We start from the raw sequence: 13808 nt of genomic DNA, 5'->3' as shown, positions 1-13808 counted from the left end.
TTGGTCCAACCAACTTATCATGAGAACAAACAACATAGATAATTTTTGAAGAATCTTCTAATTCTTTATTAGATGTCCAATACTTAATATGCGCATCTTCAGGATGTCAAATTATTCATGTAAATACTCAATATGTGCGTCTTCAGGATGTCACAATTGTTTATGTCAATTTATGAACTTTTATTCTAGTAAACCTCAAGTTTATCATGACATGTGCTTTTGCTTTAGTAAATTTCAGATTTACTATTACATGAATAAATTTCAGATTTACTACTTTAAAAGTAGATTTTAAAATAACTCTTCTCAGTTATTCTGCCTCATTCGGAGGTGAGTTGTGATACCATCACAATCAAGTGTACATTCGCATTAATAAGCTTCTCATTCCCTAGGAATGAAATATAATCGTGCCTTAAGTCTATCAAATTATGATAGCTTATGGCCTCTTTTATGATATTGCTAATTTAGGAGTAAATCAAGGCATACATATGGTTGTAGCAAAATTTTCTCTAACATATATTATAATCATAATAAGCGTGTGAAAATATTATCACTTTTGATAATTATTATTATATTGTCCCTCCATGCTTATATTCGTACGTTGAATCACTTATCTTTTTTCAGATATATTAAGCATTGCTACCACATTCACTCCAGGGAATGAAGCATATTCAATAAGACATGTTTCTTTCACGACTTTTCACAAAAACACATTATTTTACTTTAACTATCATTATATAAACAATATGGTGGATTGTGATTCAAACTCGATGTCTTATCCATATAAAGACGTCTTAGGCAACAAATCGATGGGATTTGAACCCAACATCTTATTTTTATAGTGTATGCATTCATATCGTGCTTTTGGAAGGATGACCGACTATTCCACAAAACAAGTGGATCCTTAGTAGTAAAGTATTCAGTTTTTAAAATTTCGTCAAGATGATGATGTAAGAAAATCATAGCCTTAGCACGACTTTGATTAGATGCTGCATTTTCTTTCTTTATGGTGTCTCCAAGACCCATAACATCAAAGTAGATTTCAACATACAACACCCACTGCTCAAATTCTTGACATTCTCTATCTACTTACTGAAATTGGCGCTCAAGGATATTAACATATACATACAATTCTTAAACAATGTTGGCTGTTGTATTTGACACAACTAGTGGCCTAAGTATTTGTAAATAGAGAGATATTTGGGTGAAGATTCGAGAGAATAGGAGAAGATAATAAAATAAAATATTAAGAAGATAGTAAAATTTGAAACTATTTTGAAAGGAGATTTTTTATGAGTTAAAATTTTAGCCTAAAACATAACAAAGGTATTGAATGTTGATTATCGGATGCCAATTTCTTAAATTTTAGTTATTTTATTTTGTTTAATCAAAATAGATCGAGTTAAAAAATTAGTGAGTAATTAATTCATTCAAAGGTTACTTGAATTGGATTAAAACAATAGGTCATGGTCCAACTCATTCACTCCTTAATAAAATTTAATTTCTTGTTTGTTTTGTTATAATACTAGATGAGTTTAATCGTGCTTAGTAAGGGTGCAACATGATAGCTTAGTTTCAACAAATTTTTCTTAATAATTTTTTACGAAAGAAATAACATTTTTTAATCGAACACTCTGCTCCAAATTCAGAGTGTCAGGTGTAAAACTTTATTGCTTAATTGAAATTGAGATAAATAAAGATGAAGCATAACTACAGCTGAAGTACATGAGGCACACACTTTCATTTTTAAGAGCCTTTTATGGGATATTTTTATTCTCAGAGTACACGTTTTCATTCAATATAGGTTTATCATTTTTTGGTTTGTGAAAGAAGTAGAGCAACTGAATAAAAAATGAGACAAGGACATTGTTATATTGCAAGGTTGGACCTAGCTGATTGCATTTTTGTAAACCTGCATAATATAAATTTAACCTTTCATTCAGTAACATCTTAACTTTTAGCACTAGTGAATTCAATGATCTAGGAGAAGCAACTTAATTACTAAACATTTGCTTTAACAACACCAAATCTGTCTTTAAGAAAATGGTGATTTCATGTTGTACATACTATGAGACAATAATTAAATCAAAATCAAAATAAAAAAGTTTCAACAACAATATTTATAATAAATATTAATAAAAGGGAGAGTCAATTTAACTTTTCATAGTGCTTCCTAAATTAGCTCAAGTTAATAAAAAAGTACAAACACAATAAATTCCTGGAGCTTTATTTTAGTAGGTTCAATAATCAATATTAGTTCACGCTGCATTTGTGATCACATTGCAATCATCTGATTGTGTAATTGCACGTATGAAAAGCTGCATAATCTCAGAATAAGATTTAAGTTTTATTTGAAATGAGGGAATAATCTGAAACACTTATGGTCCGTTGTTATTTGTCTTATCATTTATCAATGTAGTGTCAATCTGTTAGTTTATGTGATTATACTTGGTTAAATTATTTTGACAATATAACAACGTTACCTATTTTGTCAAATCAGTAATTTGATAACTAAAAATGTCATGATTACAATTATATAGATCAGATCAAAGGAAAATAACTTAATTGATAAAGCTATCATATCTACATATTTGAAAAATATAATTATTTAATTATGAAGACAGAGATGAAGATACATCAACAAAGGATATAGCACAAATGATCTTCTGAAAAAGTGTAAAGGTATATTGATAATAAATTCATTTACATTATAATAAATTTATATTCTTTGTGACATCTTTTCAGAAGTTACTGCCATAAGCTATGATAGTCTAGAAATGTATGTTTTAGATTTTAAAGCTGCAAAATAATAGATTTTTGAAAGTTAAACCCCAATTTTTTTCTATAAATTTTTATTAAAATGAATAAAGGACTACCAAGTCATGAGAAATAAGAAAAGATAGATATTTAGTGTCATAAACTCAAGTGTGAATAAAAATTCGCAGGTTTTATAATATTTTTGATATATTTGATCAAACTTTACATTTCACCTATAAAACTGTTATGTAGTCATGTAAATTCAAGATATGATGAAGTAGTACAAGAACACAAAAATAACGTTGAACAGTTAGCTTATTTATCTATCACGCAAAAGTTAAGGTGCGGAAAAAACTAAGTCACAAGAAGTATTGAAACTCTTAATTGTTAAATGTGAACAAGCAAATTGTAAATACCTATGTTACCTATGTGAGATTTACAAGAGAGACCATTATTTTTAAGAGTCCAGCTTTAATGATTTTCTTGAGAAAATGTATACCAATAGCAGATAACGTTACAGAAATTGATGAGAGGCAAAACTTACATTCTATTCCATCCCATTTGACCTACACAACACTTGAATTAGATGCATCAATGACCATCTATTAAGGAACTACGATGCTAACAATATATAACAAATCAAGACACAATCCCACAAAATACATATAAACCTATCAGTAGCTCATATCTCCAAGAAAATAATTAATAGTAAGCCAAACATATATTTCGGATTAAATTAATTACAGGTGTCCAATAAACTCTAAGAAAAAGATATAAACATTTTTTTCTATATACTGAATTCAGCTCAGTTAGTTAGAGTAATGAAGATAAAGTTTATAAAACATAAAAATAAGAACAAGGCTTAGCAAAATTTATAGAAGTGATGTACTACTTGGATTACTAAATCAAAAGGTGCCCATTCTGTTTTTCCCTTCCTCAAACATACTTGGATATAAACTCAGAAAAACAGGAAGAATTTTAAAAAGGGACCACAAATATTAAGATATTGATAATATCATTCAACTATATATTGGATGAGATAATGTTCTATTGGATCAGTCTTAATCCCTCGAGATGGAGCGGCCAGAAGGACGAAAAAATTCTCCATCAAACATAGTATACTACTCCTGAACCTACAAACTGTATCGCCATAAAATTATGATTTTACAAAATTCGAGCATTGATAGGAGACTCTTTCAAGAAATTCATCAAACACCTGTGCCATAAATAGTTTTACTGAAAATTTTAACAAAACTCACTTCTGGTCTAAACAGAATCACATACAAAAGTGGGGCAAACCAAATTCAAGCTTCAAGTACTATCACTCGTATGCTATATTAAACACAATTTCATTGATAGTGATTTTCTGATAATAAGACTCGTTTGGTACAAGGGATAAGAGACAATTAATTTCGAGATTAATTTTTAGGATGAACTTATCTTTGTTTGATTGGAATAAAATGCATGAAAAAACTATCTTAAATTAATTATTCAGAATTGTAATATTATTTTTCATCTCGAAATAACATATTTCTCTCCAAACGACCCTCAATGTTGATAAATTAGTGAGTAATTAGTTCATTCAAAGGTTACCTGAATTGGATTGAAACAATAGGTCATGGTCCAATTCATTTGCTCCTTAATAATTTTTTTTTTGTTTTATTATAATATGTTTAACTAGTAACTAACCAAAAAAAATTTTAAATGGCTAAAACAATGTTTATATTATAGTCGAATTTGCAACAACACACTTTACTTTTTGTGAGTCTTACGACTCCCTTAATATCAATATTTTAAGATATTTTATTGACAATAATTAACCACATAAAAGAGAAATAACAAATATATTTTTTTTCCTTCATTTATATCATTCCTAATTTTTGACAGACATCGGTAAATAAAAGGATTTGAAACTAAAAATTTTCATTTTCTTCTCCGGTTGCAGTTGTCTTGAGTGAAATTAAATGCGTGATAATTGATGAATTGATCCCTTTTGTTCTTTTGCCTTTTGATGTGCACGTGTGCGAATGATACAATAAAGGTCTGATTTTTTTGTCCAGGTCAGTCGATAAATGTGAAAAAATATTTTATAAACTAGCTAGTGGGTAAAATTTCCATAAAATAAGTATGTTTTACTACAAATAATTCATCTATTAGTCTGTGTGGTGTCCTAAGACTATAATAACCTTTTGATTACAACTAATCTCTATTCAAATTGCCACACTTCCAGACCATAAGGGGTGGACAACGGTTCATATGAACCCTTGCTATATAAATGACCTGCATTAAGTGGATGAGCCACTATTCATAAAACAATTATAAGAGGTATACATAAGTATCACTTGTCAACTAGTCGCACTATTGCAGTGGACAACTGAAATTATGATTACCGAATAACTTACATTGTATATGAAGCCTTTAATAAAATTTGTTACTCTACAACTGCAGATAGTCAGGATAGGACCGTGCATACCTAAGCTATAACTATAAATTTGACTTAAAGAGTGATAGACATATATTATTTTCAGATGAGAGAAAGAGATCACCAAGTGCTTTAGGATCAAAATAAGTGCCTAGTATAGAAGTCAGCTAACTGGTGTTCTTGATCCTGTATATACAAAGATGAAACGCCCCTGGAGTAGGGATGTTAGTACATACACAACATGTATTAGTATGTAAAGCAGAATGAATAACAAATAAGCATATGATGAAGCTCAATGAATTGAATAATAAAATGAGCAACTATAGACATGTAATGCCCCGGAATTCTCAAGCTCTAGACCCATCAAAAGATAGACCATTTAGTTATCTTTTAAATGCCACAAGTCTCGCCTTAATTCGATGTCATGGCAAAAAATTGTGAAAATTTTCCTAAGAGCCTGTCACACTGCAGTGACAACGACTCTGGTAAGAAGTCATTATCAGACGTAATGAGTCATCATATGTGAGTCATTGACACACCAGTGAAGATCTCAAACTTCAGCCCAGTGGTAACAATTAGACCCTACGACTCGTTATCAGTGACGACGAATCGTTAGTTGGTCTCATCACCTTAGCAGAAAGGAACCCAAAAACTGAGTTTCAGACTATGACTACTCCTAATGACCCGTAGTCAGACCTTAAGAGTCGTTAGGAGAGGGATTTGTTACCTTAGCAATGAAGAGCCAAGACCCATACTTCAGGTCACAACTCAGACCATGACTCGTGACCAGAAGGTATGAGTCGTAGGGTGAGCCGTGACGATGGGAACCAAAATTCATACACTTTTTAACATGGGATTTTTGGTAAATTCCATCCCCTTTTAACTCAACCCATGTCGTTTAAGCCCCCAAAACATCAATTATCAAGGGAAAACATTACCCTAGCATCTCATAACTTAGAAGTAAGTTCACACATAGAAAATAAGTGATTCCTTTCTCTCCTAAAGCCAACTAGGGTTTATTAGGCAATTTCAAGTTTCAGGAAGATTTCTTCAAGGGGTTTGCTTTCAGGTATGTGGGATTTTATCAGTGGGTCCCTTCCACCTACTGAGTCTTAAGAACTCTCTAAATTAATAAACACAATTCCTTTTTCCCTTTACTTGGGTTCTAGGTTAATTATGAATTTCTTAACTCTCTTCATTTATGGGTATAACTGAACCATGAGTACGTGTTTCCCATAATATCAGTGATTTCCTATGTTCAAAATATGACTCTCCCCATTTCATCATGTTGTTGAGTTGTTAACCGTAAATTGAGAAATTTTCTTATTATCATGCTCAGTAAATAGTAGTATATTCAGTTGCATTAGTCAGAGTTTGCAATGCCCAAAAAATCAATCTCGAGACGTCATACGGTACTTAGGATCACAAGTGACCCCTAGCTAACCCTTCTACTAGCATAACTTATAAGCAACTGAATGATATGCATAAAACGACTGACTTTACTGTGCAGAAACATAGTAACGATGGAATTAGGGAAAAATACAATATCAATACAACTTTTACATTCTGATAAAGTCTGAAAGCGGGACTAAAGATACATAACTGACTCTAACTAACATCTGTGAAGCCTCTACTATACTGACTATAGATAGCTGGGATGCAACTCCAATTATCACTAATCAATACATATGAATAAGAGAATAAAGTACATCAATAACATCTAACTAAAGTCCCTGAAGTAGGAGGACTCCCCATCTGCTGGCTGTAATCTGCAAACTATCTGAATATAGTATACATGCTACAACTGAGTTGATACCTACATTATGAAGTAATATAGCATATAGACATATATTTGGATCAGTACTTAGAGGATGTACTGAGTATATGGGGGTGAATTCATAAGTAAAATATAATCATCACATTTTATAAAATCATGCATGCTAAATGTAAATGACTTATATAGGCTTGAGTAATCTGAAATCTGAAGATCATAATAATGATTAGTAAAGCATAGAGTATAAATCATGTGATTCATAACACTTAGTTCTTAAAAGTATACTTGTATTCTCCCTTTAAATCATTTTGTCCAAGTGTCGAAGGACTCACTATTGAATCTGAAATCTGAAAGCTGAAATCTGTAGATATTATCTTTTCTGTAAGGTATAATCTGAGTAAAACTTGTGAGCCTTCATACTTAGTTTTCTAAAATCTTTTCTGTTCTTCTTTTATGATTAAGGAGAATACTTTATCTCTTTATCTGAAAGGAAATACTTTAAAACTGTTCTAAAAACTATTACTTTTATTAACAGGGAGGTTCTCTTAACCGACATAAACCATGTAAGCTAACATGGAGTCCAACATCTCATCCTCCTAAGAAAGAAACCTCACGTTGGGGAGAGGTGTCATACTCTTGCTAGGGAGTATAACCTACCTATATGATCGATCACAAGCTAAATCTATCATCCATATGAGAATAATCTGATAATCTGTACCTATGTTGGCTACGTAGTTCTATGAAAGTAGGATGCGCTAAACCCACACTTCCCGCTCGGTGCTAAATAATACTCTCTTTTTATTTTCTACGCTCATTCTGTTCGAAATCTACTTTAAAACTAGCATAAGGGTTTATCTAAAACCAATTATGCATTAATCTGATAAAAGCTGTAAATAAAGCTGATCTGACTTCTGTAATCTGTAATAATTTGAAAAGTGGATTCCATAGCTAATCTGATGATTGAAAGATCAAAGTTTTACTGAAAATCTAAAAATAATCTGATAGTAGGATACTTAAAGCATCATCTTTCTTGAAATACTAATAATCAATCTTGAGATAATAACCCATGCATCAATCTCATGTCAAAACATCATAATATTCATGCTCAATGATGAAAATAATGATAATTCCTCTCAAAATCTGTAAATTATTGCAATAGGCATGAAAATATGAAAATAGGCATGCAATTCATCTTCTAAAATACTTGAAATATCAAAATCTTGTAGAGACCAATAATGGGTATGAACCTTAATTTAAAATTCATGTATAAACATTCAAAATCATATGAACTTGTAAAATAAAAATTAATTTTGGGTACAAGGATGAAAGAGGATCCTTGTTCATAAACCCCACATACCTTGCTGGATGATTAGATGAAGAAACCTTGAAGTTTGGATTCCTATTGAGTTCTTCATGATGGGTTCTTGATTACCTTGCCTTGGGATCCCTCAATTTTAAGCTTTCTTGGAGAATATATGAAGAATTTGGATTTTTTTGGAGAAGGGGCTTTTGGTTTCTAGGGTTTTGCTTTTGAAGAGAATGGTGAATAATGAGCATAAAGTGCTTAGAATAAGCTTAAATCTTATGTTTGGACGGATTGGGGCCTTAGAAATTGACCAAAATGCGCTTTTTATACTTTAAGTCGAAACTAAAAAATACAACATTTTTCCCAATTTGGTTGGCCACCGCCACGTGACACAATCGCTGTGGCTCACTGGAAATGGACGAACGGGAATTGGGCACTCACCACGATGTGCCATAATTGCGGGGTCCCTTGGATTGCCATTTTGGCCCTTGGTGCGACGCGTCAGAATCGTAGAGTCTCACTGGAATGGGATAATTGGGAAAATGGGCTTCTCCATGTGGGGCTATAACGGAGGGCCACTGAAATTTGACAATTGCAGATTTTTCCTTCTCCGCGACACGCTGAGAGTCCAGGTGGCATACTGTTTTACTAAAAATGCTCTAACTTTTTCACCAAGTGTTGGAAGTGGGCGAATTTGGTATCGATGGAAAGCTTATTCAATTTTTCACATAATAAAAAGTTGAAATCTTGAAAAAACCACATGAAATAAATGGTTTTACTCTTTGAATCAATTTCTTGACATTCTAGGGGCGAATTTAAGCTAGGAAAAGTACGGGGTATTACAATATCTCCTCCTTGGGATTCGTCCTCGAATATAGCTATTAGACTGAAATTACTTAGAAATCTGAGGCTATAAGATATCATGAACAACTGAAATAAACTGTATGACTGAATCCCAACATAGTGGGCTACTGAACTGATCTGTGAGTGCATGAACTTTCATGAAAATAACTATTTGGCTGAGATTGAAACGAGAGAGTCAACTTAGGGGTAACAATTTCTTTAGGCTGGATCTAATTTCGTGTGAAAAAATAGGAGTGGTTTATGACATTACAACTCCATGAAAACTCAAGGCACTATAGAGCTGGTGGGTTATGAACAACTGATACCTAGGAAATCCATACATATATCAGTTTACATGTTATGGGCCATTCAGATAATGCTTATGTTGTTGAATTCAGAATATTACTAAGTTAAGCATATATCAGTTATCAGATCATGTTAGGCATTATTAGTTATCAGTTTCAGTTTAGTTGTGAGAAGTACTTAGAACCGATCGAACCTAAGGATGAAGGCTCACCGTCAGTTGAGGACTGAGACCTTTAGTAGAAATCCCTAAGTTCCAAAACTACTTTGCCACCGTAGGTTGTGAGGGGGCACCAACTAGTAGAGGACTGAACAGCTAATGTTGATACCCTGGGCAAGGTACCAACACCCTTTAACTGGAGTTACAGGTTGGACCCCAATTAGCTCAAATTGGGGCATGTTGGTTAAATGTTAGCTCCTATAGTACCCAGTTCAGTATTCATATTCTGTTCTGGTTTGCATGACCAAGAATTCAGTATTCAGTCATTCAGTTATTCAGATGCACAACATATAATTATACTTGGTTTTGCATTCGATTTTCATGTTCATGCATTTATGCTCAGTATATATATATATATATATATATATATCAACTAGATTTTCATCTTGCATATTGAAGACATTCAAATTACCGATCGCATACTTATTTGCGCTATATTTTCTCATAATATAGGTTCGAATGCTCAGTATCCGAATCACACTTAGCATATTCACACGCCACTTAGATGTAGCCTTGGTGAGTCCTCATCTGTTGAGGACTAGTTATCTTGTCAGTTATTCATTTAAGTACTTTATTTTATTTCAGTTAGTTAGAAGTAGTTGGGGTCCTATTGACCCAACTCGACCCGGAGTCTTGTTGTAATGGGCATCCCAAGTATGAACGAGATCGGAGACTACCCCCGTTACCCAACCTAACCTCCACCCGTATGCCCTGAGTTGGCTGAATTTTGAACATATAATAAGATAGTATAACAATTCACATGAAGACTTTGGGATAGGATCACAACTGTTACTGACCAAATCGAGTCCAACCGTCCCTTACCAACCATACACCTTTTTTTCACCATACCAAGCCAAACCAAAACCATAAATCCGACCATAACCAAATGAGTTCCATTGATAATTAAATATGTAATTCCAAAATGAAATATGATGGAACAGTGAGAAATTTTGTCCAATGATGTCAGCCCTAATTCCAATGCCAATACTAAGGCCGACATTAATACCGATCCCGCCCATTCCAACCCATAGTAGAAAAGACTCTAACCAAAAAAGTACAAAAATATGGTTGGGACATGCCCCTAACCATAGCCAAAACCAATATCCATAAATAATCCAAAGTATGAAATAACAACCATGAAATGGAGCCTTCCAAGAAGATAGAAGCTTATCACTTCAATCCAAAACTGACCCCCGAATGTTTGAATGCTAAGTAGGAGGAGTGGAATGGCCAATTCCTGCATTGCTTGGGGATGCAGCTGCTCGAAGACAGGTTAGCGGGTGAACGCTAGAATGAACTCAAGATAAGGACAAAATAATGATTTAAGAAAACCAAGTAAAGCCATCCATATGCACATAATATATATATATATATAACCATGTCGGGAAAGGAAATCAGATTTAGCATATATTTAAAACCCTTAACCTGGGTATATGAAGCTTAACCTTCCTAAAACCACCCACGGGCTATATTAGTCCAGTGTAACCCCCTAAATGGGCCTCGATGCGTGTAACCGCACGAATCGGAGATACCATAAGAGTCGGGGATCCCCATGTACCATTCACTCTCCATGATACATATGTACAGTGTACCTAGAGGATTCCCGTGTACCTTATAAGTATCATCTAAGGTCGCTATGACCTACCCCTTATGTCGGCAAACATGATTTTTCGGTGTTTATGCACTGGACTCCCACCTTCACAATTAACTTTCACACCCCGCCATTATTGCCCAATTAACATCATTTTTTCAACTAAACCATTATTCCATCATTATTAATTAAGGCTATTAGTCGTGGTATCGTTATACTGACTATAACTTACAAGTATTGTCCTTTGCCAAACCTTCAGTGGTCAAGGGATTCCCATGTACCCATGGACCTTGTTATCCAATAACTTGGGGGATTCTACCCCACAAGTACTCATTACCATATTAACTTGGGGGATTCCTTTATACCGTACAAGTATGTTTATTAAGCCAAATCATTCCAAACCCATTCATATCATTTAGGGTTCCATTACCAAGTTTAAACCATGTATAAGTTCTATAGAAAACCCAATATTCTAGCGAAAATATTGTTATAAGCGTTTTATCAAACACATTGAGGGCATAGTATTTTCAAAATGAAAGCCAATTGCCAAACAACCATTCCCATGCAACCAATTATCCAAAACCACCATTAAAGCATATAAAGTCATAGTTAAAACATAGGAAAACCACAACCAAGTATTTATAACCAAAACTCCCAAATCATATTTGAAAACCCAAAATCATACAACATTCAAATCATAAAAACATTGTATAAAATCCATGCCTTTAGTTGGAACTAAAAATAAGGGAAGAGAACATGCTTTAAACTAAGATAATGATGGAGAGAAATCACCAAAACAAGCCCCAATTCACTCCTTAAGATAAAATCTAGCTTCCTTTGCCCAAGAACTCTAGAGAGGATTTAAGAGTGTTTTCTAAGTGTTTAAGAATAGAATAGTTGGGCAAATAACCTCCTAAGTGCAATATAAGTCATGGAACCTTATTAGGATAACTGGGGAACTGTCCAGATTACCCTCACTTAAGCTGCACTTAATTCCCATCATAGAGTACGACTGACCCTTATGAGTTGTACCCATCCTGTATGAGTGGTACCCACCTCTCGTACCCTAGGCTTTCCACCTTGGACACAACTCTGTCCAAGGTACGACATACCCAAACCCAAGTCATATCCAAGTGCACGACTAGTACCCATAAAGCATACCACTAGCAGAATAGAATCCCAAGAGGTTTGAATACTGACCACCATATGAGTCCATGGTACGACTCATACCCTATCTTACAGCTCATGGTGAGCCACTAGTACTTAGATCCAACTTAAGTTACCAAGCCTAAGACTAAGTGAAGCAACCAAAAAACTCATATCCACATGTACGACTCATACCACCTAGGTCGTACCCATTCTAGTAACTAAATCCATTCTACCAACCAACACTGGTCAGTATACAACTGGACCATACCATTCATACCCAAGTGTACGAATCGTTCCCCTAAATCGTATCTTGCACAGAAACCAAAAATCAAGGAATTTTTCTATGGTCAAGAAACTAGGGAATTTTAGACTCCCCCACTAGGGACATTCATCCCCAAATGACGGACAAGATAGGGGTAGCCACATGCACGATTCATTTGAATTATCAAATATCAATCCAACCTTTGACTATGTTTAGAAATACAGATGGAAAGATATTAATCTTTCCTTTAACAAACTTAGAAAATAAAAATGTGTTGAAGCACATATACCGTTCGCACGAATTCCAGGAGCAGAAAACAAATACGGATACTTGGACTTTATGTCCTCCTCCGCTTCCCATGTAGCTTCTTCCATCTTATGGTTTTTCCAAATAACCTTAACTGAAGCCATATTTTTGGTCCACAAATGATGAACCTGCCTATCCAAGATCTTAACCGGGACCTCTTCATAAGACAGAGAGTCTGAGATACACAACCCATCCAAGGGAATAATTCGAAGAAGGATTACCAATGCACTTCCTCAACATGGAAAGATGAAATGCTGGATGAATGGAGAACAAGCTAGAAGGCAACTCAAATTCATAAGAAACATTTCCAACCCTCCATAAAATCGCATAAGGGCCAACAAACTAGGGACTCAACTTTCCCTTTTTACCAAACTGCATCACTCCCTTTATGAGAGACACCTTTAGGAACACTTTGTCTCTAACCTCAAACTCCAAATCTCTATGCCTTACATCCAGATAGGGCTTTTGGTGACTTTGGGCAGCCTTAAGCTTATCCTGAATCATCTTCACCATTTTCATAGCCTAATAGACCAAATCCAAACCAAACATATCTGCCTCACCAAACTTGAACCAACCAAAAGTAGATCTATACCTCCTACCATACAATGCCTTAAAAGGGGCCATACCAATACTAGAATGATAACTGTTGTTGTAAGAAAACTCTACCAAAGATAGATGTTCATCCCAATTGCCACTATAGTCAATCACACATGCCCGAAGCATATCCTTCAATATCTGAATAGTCTTTTCCTCTTGTCCATCCATATGAGGATGAAAATCAGTACTCAGACTCTCTTTAGTACCTAACCTCTTCTAAAAAAACTGCTAAAAATGAGATGAAAACTGCATACCACGATCAGAGATAATAAAAATAGGTA

This window comes from Capsicum annuum, chromosome 12 (assembly GCF_002878395.1).
Source record: "Capsicum annuum cultivar UCD-10X-F1 chromosome 12, UCD10Xv1.1, whole genome shotgun sequence".
Lineage (NCBI taxonomy): Eukaryota > Viridiplantae > Streptophyta > Magnoliopsida > Solanales > Solanaceae > Capsicum > Capsicum annuum.
This window is presented reverse-complemented; position numbering follows the sequence as displayed.